We start from the raw sequence: 10,102 nt of genomic DNA on the forward strand, positions 1-10,102 counted from the left end.
CCTCCCCCCATCCCCCTCCACTCCATTCACTCCGCACAAGCTGCCCTCCCCGCCGCGCCGATACGTTGGTGCCGCGGTTCGTCGAGGGGACGTACGGTGATCCTCTCGCTCCCACAATATGTTCTCGTAGACTACCGTCCTCTAGCTGCGCCGCCACCTCTGGCTACGTTCTTGTGGAGGCGCACGGCGGTCAGTGCTGCCACCGCTGGCGACGTTCGTGTGGAGACGCACGGCGGTCAGCTTCTCCCATGGTACACGCATTCTAGACTAAGGCCCCGTTCATGTCGGTGTAGCGTTGAATGTTAGCTGATAGACGCTGTTAATCTCACTGTTTGTCGAAGTAGTTTCCTATCAATATGCTCTGCTTAAGAAGCTTCCTTGCCCTGTTCTGCACTCAATCTGCTTAGCTGAGATGGCATGCCAAGGCCGATTAGTTGCTAAAATATCCTACCATATATTTATTGTGACGTAGATTGCCATGGTCTAGTAGCCAATCTGTTAGGTGAAATAGCTCTACACCATTTTATACTCGACCTTTGTTGCTGCGATGGCCTTCGATAGTTTGATGGCTGTGTGCTTGGCCTCATTGACTGCTGAAACAGCCTGCCATAATTTAGCACTCAAATCTGTTTGCTGAATTAGCTTTACATATATTTCGTTACTTAGATCTGCTCATCCAAATATCTTGCCACAGCTTTAGACATCGACCTAGGTATTTTTTCTAGACTTCATAAAAAAGCATATACGTTTTTCCTGTAATATCTAGTAGAAGAACTAATTTGTATGTCTAACAGATGGACAGGACTTGGATAACTTCTGCTCGAAGATTCTCCACTGCATATGTCGAGGGGGTTGAAAACTTCATGAACTTTATCAGAGCTAAGTACGATGGTCCGAAATCAGATGTGCTCTGCCCATGTAGCAGTTGTATGAATTCAGTTACAAGACCCCAGTCAACCGTGCAAAATCATCTACACTTGTATGGGATGTCGGTCACATATACTAGGTGGGTTCATCATGGTGAAGCTGTGAACGTCAATGTTATTGACTATGTGGAAGCAGTAGATCACCATCTTGATCTACCTGATTCTCAGGTGGAAGAGGAGGAGGAGGTGGTGGTGGCGGAGCCAGTGAGTTTGACCAACATTGAAACAATGCTACGAAATGCTCGTGCATTCCGTGAACTTTCACCTGCAGAAGAAAAACGGTGGGCCCGCATGTTGGAACAATGCAACATTGCTGTCACCCCAAGAAATAAGCTGTCAGTATTCTCAGCTATGGTCACCTTTCTTCAGGTGAAGACATCTGAGCGGATGACCAACAAATCATTCGATGTGATGTTGGCTGCTTTCCGCAAATCTTTCCCAGATGCGTCTGAGCTGCCACACACCTACAGTAAAATGAAGAATTTCCTTCATGCAGTTGTAATTGGATATGATATGATCCATGTTTGTAAGAATAATTGTGTTCTATTCTGGAAGGATTATGCCAACTTAAGTGAATGCCCGAAATGCAAATCATCAAGATGGAAAGATGGCGATGCTGTGAAGAGGATTCCTCATAATGTTCTGAGACATTTTCCAATTACATCAAGATTGCAGAGGTTGTTTCATGATGCTAAAACAAGAGAGGATGTACTGTGGCATTCTAGGAACCAGGAGTACAGAGATCAGAATGTAATGAGCCATCCATCTCATGGTAGTGAGCGGAAAAGCTTCAATGATAAACACAAAGAGTTTCCTACTGACCCGAGAAACATTAGACTTGGCTTAGCTTCAGATGGATTTAACCCATTTGGCCACCAGAGCGCCACATATAGCATGTGGCCAGTGCTTGTTATCCCTTACAACATGCCTCCAAATGTTTGCACCAAAGAATCAAACTACATGATGGCCTTGCTCATCCCAGGTCCAAAAAGTCCTGGAAAGGATTTTGATTTGTTCATGGAGCCTCTTGTGGAGGAACTTCAACAACTATGGAAGGGTGTTCTCACTCGAGACCTATATAGCAGCCCACCAGCTGATTTCTTTCTGTGTGATGTTATAATTTGGTGCATCCATGATTATCTGGCTTTGGGCACTATGCCAGGGCGAATGACACATGGTTACAATGCATTTGTTCGCTGTGACAGGAATCCGCTGTCATACACAGGACTTAGCAAGATCTGTTACATTGGACACCGCCGTTTCCTTGCCAAGGACAAGCCGCATCCTAGAAAATACCGAAGACATGTGTTCAATGCAAAGCATGAAAACCGTGATGCGCCAAAGAGGCTCACCGCCGATGAGTTGCAAGTGGAATTAGAGAAGGTCAGGCATATTACACCAGGAAACCATCCTGGTAATGGTAGCGGGAAAAGGAAGCATGGTAGGGTAGAAGAGAGATTATTGTTTACCCGCAGGTCCACTTTGTGGGACTTGGAGTATTGGAAAGATTTGGATCTGCGGCATAATCTTGATGTGATGCACATCGAGAAAAATATATGTGACAGCATTATCGGCACACTTCTTAACATTGAAGGCAAGACGAAAGATACCTTAAAATCTAGGATTGATTTGACACACCTGGGTATCAGAAAGGATTTGCAGGTGCAAGATGAAGGTAAACCACGGGATATGGCACCAGCTGTGTACGTCTTGGACAAGGTAAAAACAAAAGAATTCTGCGAGGTCCTGTCATGTGTGAGATCCCCACATGGATTTGCTTCCAACCCTGAAAGGAGAGTCAGTGCAGATGGAACCAAGGTACAAGGGTTGAAAACTCATGACTGCCACGTCCTACTTCAAAGGGTTTTACCTGTTATCCTTAGAGGATTGGGCTGCCCTGACTTATACAGAGCAGTTGTAGAGTTGGGACAATTCTTCAGGGAACTCTGCAGTAGAAATATCAGGATAGATTCTTTGGAGCATCTTAGAGACAAGATACCAACTATCCTATGCGACCTTGAGAAGATATATCCTCCAGCCTTCTTTGATGTGATGGTGCATTTGGTTGTTCATCTACCTGATGAGGCACTACTTAGAGGTCTAGTACAGTATGGCTGGATGTACCCTATTGAAAGGTGGCTAGGCACTTTCAAGGGCTATGTTAGGAACAGAGCTAGACCCGAGGGTTCCATTGCAGAGGCCTACATTGCTACAGAAGCGTTGACATTTTGCTCAAAATACATTGAAACAGCTGATCAGCTTAGCAAAGAGGTGGGTGAAGACAATCCCGGGCTCAATGTTTTCGATTATTCTGTTCGAGTTATAGGGAAGAGTCGACAAGAGGACAAACCTAAAGATTTGGACAAAATGGTTTGGTATGTGTTGAATAACTGTCCTGAGATACTACCTTATATCAAGTAAGTGCAGTACTGCAGCTTATACATCATAATCCACTAAACTTGCAGCACATTCTTATATATTTAGATGTTTGACGCGATCACTATGTTGTGCAACATCTACAAAGAGGAGTTACTACCGCAAAATCCAAGAAACATTGACAAACTGGTTATGGTAGGATTTGTGAAATGGTTCAAGAACCATGTAAGCTTTTGGAGTGCACTGTCAGTTTTTTTAATATATTGAGTACATAAGATGATCAGCTTGTCTATTTTCTAACCATAGGTTATGAAGATGCGGGAGGATGGGCAGGCAGTTGATGATGCCCTTTACTCACTAGCAATGGGTCCTGATACTCGGGTAAGACATTATGAATCTTGCGTTGTTGGAGATGTACGCTACAACTGTCACACCCAATATGCGACCCTATCCAAAAGGAACTCGAAGGTCCCACCAAGGATAGACCCGCATATTGAAACGCTTTTGCAAGGTGGATATCATTACATCAACATTACATAATAGATGGGGATACATACATAAGGCATACAATGCCACACGAATACAACATCACAATACAAAAGAGCATCATCCAACTACGGATGAAACACAAACAGAAACTCAAACGACATCCACCCTGCTAGCCCAGGCTAATGACCTGGAACCTATCCCCTGATCAAAGAAGAAGCAGAAGAAGAACTCAACGCAAGCAAACATCGCTCTCGCGTCATGATCATTGCATAACCTGTACCTGCAACTGTTGTTGTAGTAATCTGTGAGCCACGAGGACTCAGCAATCCCATTACCATGGGTATCAAGACTAGCAAAGCTTAAAGGGAAAGGAAGGGTAAAGTGGTGAGGCTGCAGCAGCGACTAAGCATATATGCTGGCTAACATACGCAAATAAGAGCGAGAAGAGAGCAAGCAGAACGGTCGTCAACTACTAATGATCAAGAAGTGATCCTGAACTCCTACTTACGTCAATCATAACACAGAAACTGTGTTCACTTCCCGGACTCCACCGAGAAGAGACCATCACTGCTATACACGCGGTTGATGCGTTTTAATTCGGATCTGGTGTCAAGTTATCTACAACCGGACATTAACAAATTCCCATCTGCCTATAACCGCAGGCACGGCTTTCGAAAGATTATACCCTGCAGGGGTGTCCCAACTTAGCCCATGACAAGCTCTCGCGATCAACGAAGGAATAGACCTTCTCCCAGGAAGACCCGATCAGACTCGGAATCCCGGTTTACAAGACATTTCGACAATGGTAAAACAAGACCAGCAAAGCCGCCCGATGCGCCGACAAATCCCGATAGGAGCTGCACATATCTCGTTCTCAGGGCACACCGGATGGGTCAGCCTACGAGTAAAACCAGACCTCGAGTTGCCCCGAGGTGGCCCCGCAGTCTGCCCGGTTCAGACCAACACTTAGACAAGCACTGGCCCGGGGGGGGCTAAAATAAAGATGACCCTTGGGTTGGCCGACCCAAGGGAAAGGTGTCGTGGTTCTAAGTCTGACAGTAGAATGGGGGGTAAGTATGGAAAGGCAAGGTCCTAGCTATGGAGTAGTTGTACACACGGGTGTTTAGCGAGTTCAGGCCCTTCTCGGAGGAAGTAACAGCCCTACGTCTCGGAGCCCAGAGGCGGTCGACTGATCTCTGTGTATATGAGTTACAGGGGTGCGAACCCTTCTACCAGTGGAGGGGGGTGGCTTATATAGAGGACGCCAGGACCCCAGCCAGCCCACGTAGAGGAGGGTTAAAGTACATTAAGGCCGGGCGTTACTGGTAACGCCTTACATAAAGTGTCATCATGACCATTAAGACTACTTAATTACAGACCGTTTGGATACAACATAGATCCTGAACTTCCGATAGTCGAGTGCGTCTTCATGGTCGAGTGTCTTCTAGCTGGTCGAGTGGAGTCTCCCTTGGTCGAGTGAGATTCTCTTGGTCGACTGGAAGGTAGCTTCGTGTGATGATGTCCTTGGGTATGGTATCCTAGATAGGTCCATGACCCTACCGTAGGTACATAACTTCATCATTAGCCCCCGAATGGATCGAGGTTCGAGTGAGGAAGGAGTTGACGATTTTCTCCAACTTATTTACTGTACTTTGATTATTTCGTATCTTGGATCGGCAATTCTTCTTTCGGTGTTGGCGTCGACTTTTACTTCAGTCGCCTTGGTCCATTCTTATCTTTTGTCGAGTGAACTTTTGAACTCTGGTGAACTTCTGAGCGACGGATTGCGGGAAGGATATCGTTTGACAGATTGATCCGCTGTTAGCGGATTTTGCGGGATCTGAAATATTGGAAGCGCGCGAAGCGGGGCGATCCGCGGCAATCGGGCGGGATAAGGCATGGACGCCTCGATTTCCCCGCCGCCTTTTTCACCACGTATCGTACGTGTGCGACTGTTTCAGGATGTGACAGATCTGCTCGGACCCACTCGTCAGCCACTCGGAAGCGCCCTTATATAAGGCGTCGAGGAAGAGTTTTTGAACAGTGCCTCCCCATTCTCCTCTCTTCCCTCTCTGCCTCCGCCCACGGCGCCTGCTCCTACCTTCACCTTATCCACCTCTCGAGCGCTTCGCCGGCGATAATGGTGAAGGAGAATACGGCGACTCTAGAGCGCGCGAAGAAGGCGATGGCGACGGGGCAAGCGAAGGGGAGACCGTCTAGTCGGGGCGGATCTTTGTCGAGGTCTCGCCTGCCGAACGGTTGGGTCCAAGGGGATTGGATCCGCTCGACCATCACTGAGAAGGACCTCAACGACCTGGCCAATGAGGGACTGATCCCCCACGGGTCAGCAAGGCTCCCGGGGTCCGAGTGTCAAACGCAGCCGTAGGAGGGTGAGTGCGTTCTCTTAGCCACTCACGTAGATCGTGGTTTTTCTCTGCCGCCGAGTGTGTTCTTCCGTGGGTTTCTGAATTTCTTTGGGGCGCAACTCCACCATTTCAATCCCAATTCCATCGCCTATCTTGTTGCCTTTGTGTCCATGTGCGAGAACTTCCTGGGTTGTCGACCGCACTGGGATCTCTTCAAGCACATATTCACCTGTCGGTCACAGACAGTAAAAAAGGCGAGTCCGGGTGATGAGAGGACCAAGGTTATTCAGATGTGCAGGGGTCTTGGGATTTAGTTTAGGAACAAGAGCACTTTCTCGGCCATGACCCTTCCTGAGTCGGTCAGAGGGTGGCAGTCGACTTGGTTCTACTGCCAAGATGAGTCGACGCCGGGGCAGTCGACTGGTCTCCCTCCGTTCTCCATGGACCGAGTGGACAAACCGTCTTCTCTGAAGGTGCTTCCTAAGGAGAAAGCCGAGGTAAAAATGTTGGTGGAGCGCATGGTCCAACTCGTTCGGGACAGAGTGACGGGCATGGATCTTTTGGAAGTCTTCTTTAGGCGGCGCATCCAACCGCTCCAGTACCGAGGCCACCCGATGTGGCTGTACTGCGGTACCAAAGACACCACTCGGGTCCATCCAGAGGCAGTCGACGACGCCATGCTAGAGAGGTGGGTGACCGCCATCACAGGGAACAAGGACAACCCTCGAGGAGCGAGGAGGATCCCGCCACTCGACTGTACCTATACGCCGGACAAGGTATGGCCGCTTATCTCCGAGTGTAATTTTGTTTTATCCATTCTGCTTTGCTGTGAATTGATCGAGTGATCTTCATTTTGCTTTGTTGCTTGTCAGGACACCACGGAGTTATACTCGATGCCCAATGGCGCGCAAATGCCGACTGAGGAGGAGGAAGGAAGTGGGGGCGAGAGCCCGGAGGAGTGGGATTCGGATGCTGGCGAGGATGATGAGGCTGAAGACTCTGATGAGGAGGAAGAGGAGGAGGAGGAGCAGGAAGTTGCACCACCCCGCTCGGAAAGACGCTCGAAGCTTGTTCATGATCCCGCGACTGAGCGTGGTAAAGGGGTCGCGACCGCTACCCAGTCGACCAAGCGCCCTCGGACTACTTCTCCGGCGCCGACTGAGAAAGCTCCGAAGCAGTCTCGAGTGGCACCGTCGAAACCTGCGAAGGTCTTGCCGAAGATGAAGATGGTGATCCCCACTATCTCAGGGTAATGGTAGTCTTGAGTTTTCCCCGTTTCGTAAACTTGCTCTTGGTCGACTCATGGGTCAATCGACTGATTTCCGGAACTGCAGCGCTGCTACTTCTGATACTTCGACCAAGGCTGAAGACCACGAGATGGAGGATGCTGCTACCTCACAACTTGGTATGATTCTTGTGATGCCGTTTTCAGTCGACTGACTTATTGTCTCTACTTTTCATTCTTTCTGCAGCTTCATCTAACATTGTTATTGACCTTCCTGACGACGACGACGAAGAACCACCGAGGCAAAGGAGGAGCAAGAAAACGCCTGATGGCAAGGCGACTCGAGATGTGCCAGCACCCGAGACGTTGGTCGTGGAGGGAGACAATGTCACTCGACCCATCGTAACCTTCGCGGTGCCGTTGACGAGTGCTGCTCAACCCTCGCTTTTCTCCACGTACCCCATTCCAGAAGACCAAGCCAGTGCTGCTAGAGAAGCGATACGCCAAGCAGGGGTCATGATGGAGCAAGTGAAGGCGATACGAGAAGCTAGCCAGGCAGCCTATGACGCCAGTTCAGCTCTTTAGAGTAATGTTCAGGTCAGTCGGTCACTGCCTGTTCTGTTAGGATATGATATCTGTAAACTCTTCTTTCTGCAATTCTTAGAGTTTGTCCTGCACCCACTGGGTGTGTCGATTGAAATTCCGGGTTAGTGGGGGCACGCTGAGTGCACCCACTGGGTGTAGTCCCCAAGGCTATGGTGGACTGCTGGCAGTCGACCATAGTCTTTATGCTTTGAGTTTTTCTTTACTCGACAAGGTCGAATAGATTCATAGACCGGTGGGGGCACGCTGAGTGCACCCACTGGGTGTAGTCCCCGAGACTGTGGTCGACTGCTGGCAGTCGACTATAGTCTAAAGAACATTGCCTCTTTTTTTTGGTCGACTGGTCGACTCTTGATGAAACTAGTGGGGGCACGCTGAGTGCACTCACTGGGTGTAGTCCCCGAGACTATGGTCGAATGTTTGCATTCGGCCGTAGTCTTAGAAACGCTATGATTTTTCCTTACTCACTCAGAAGTGAATTGTCTTTGACGTCTGTCGATTGGTTCTTCGTAGAAATTCTGTGACCTTGCGGCTCGTTATACTGAGTTGGAGAACAAACACATTCAGCTCGAGCTCGATCTGAAACTGGCCCAAGAGAACTTGACGAAGGCGAAGGAGGAAGCTAAAGGTATCCTTGGTGAGGCCTTTGACGACTGCCTTTGCCTCTCACTTGTTTCCGAATCTAATCTCACTGTAACTTTGTAGGCAAAGTGAGGGATGCCCTGAAGAAACAAGAGCTTGACTTGGCTGAGATGCAAAAAACTGCTTTAGAGAAGACCAGGCTAGCGGATGAGAAGCTGGCTTCAGTGACTAAGCTTGAAGAAGAAAACACCAATCTGAAAGCTGCTCTTGATGCTGCCAACCAGGAGGTCACTCGAGTGAAAAGCGACAAGACCACCCTGAATGACAAGGCCAGTGAGTTGAAGAGAAAGAAGAATGATCTAGAGGCTTATCTGGGTGGACTCGCCAAGAAGTTGTTCCTCATGCTTGAAGGTAATCCTTTGTATCAAACAAATATTTTACTTGTGACCTCCGACTGTTTGTCTTGACTCGGTGGTTGTGCTTGCAGAATTTTGTCAGAACTTTGAAGAGGAGACTGGTCGGTTGGAAGTAAACCTGGACCCCATCAACTCTCCTGTGAAAGATGAAGTCGCCATGAACGTGCTCCGACTTGAATCTCGTGTTGCTGCCGTCATCGATTATCTCGCAAGGCTGAAGGTCGCAACTTCCCGCATCGACACAACACTCTGGCCAAGAGAGACACTCCAGAACGACCTCGAGTCTCTGATGACTCGACTGAACGAGGTCCCAAGTCGAGTGCAGGAGTGGAAGAAGTCTTCAGCCAGGTGCGGCGCGGATGTGGCTCTGTCTCTGGTCCGCGTTCATTGCAAGGATGCATGAGAGGACAAGCTGGTGGCTCTTAGGGTGGCCAACACCAAGAAGCACGATCTCAGATCTTTCATGGAGACTTTCATTGCCGCTGCCACTCGAATTGCAGATGGAATTGATCTGGACGAGTTTGTGGCACCTTCCAGCCCTCCACAGGAGGGGTAAAAAACTTCTGAGCTTGATACTTTAAATTTTCCTCGGTATGCCGAGTGAGTTTTTGTAACCGACAAACCTTAACACGCCTAGCGCCTGAGCACTTTCGGTTCCGTTAGGTGTTATCCGAACTTGGGTTCGTCGCTGAATTATGCTTGCATTTGGTTTGAGGCGTCCTTTGCAGGTTGAAGCAAAGCGTTTATTGCCATCGGCTTGCATCCTAATTCACTTAGGCGAGTACTGGGCTGCAGCTAAGTTCCCGAGTGAGAGGTTTGCCCTCCACTCGGTAGGATTTTAGATACTTAGGCGGGCACTGGGCTGCAGCTAAGCCCCCGAGTGGGAGGTCTGCTCTCCACTCGGTAGAATTTTTAGAAACTTAGGCGAGCACTGGGCTGTAGCTAAGCCCCCGAGTGGGAGGTTCGCTCTCCACTCGGTAGGATTTTCAGAAACTTAGGCGAGCACTGGGCTGCAGCTAAGCCCCCGAGTGGGAGGTTCGCTCTCCACTCGGTAGGATTTTATTCAACTTAGGCGAGTACTTGGACTGCAGCTAAGCCTCCGAGTGGGAGGTTCGCTCT

Source organism: Triticum aestivum, chromosome 3B, assembly GCF_018294505.1.
Source record: "Triticum aestivum cultivar Chinese Spring chromosome 3B, IWGSC CS RefSeq v2.1, whole genome shotgun sequence".
NCBI classification, from domain to species: Eukaryota; Viridiplantae; Streptophyta; class Magnoliopsida; order Poales; family Poaceae; genus Triticum; species Triticum aestivum.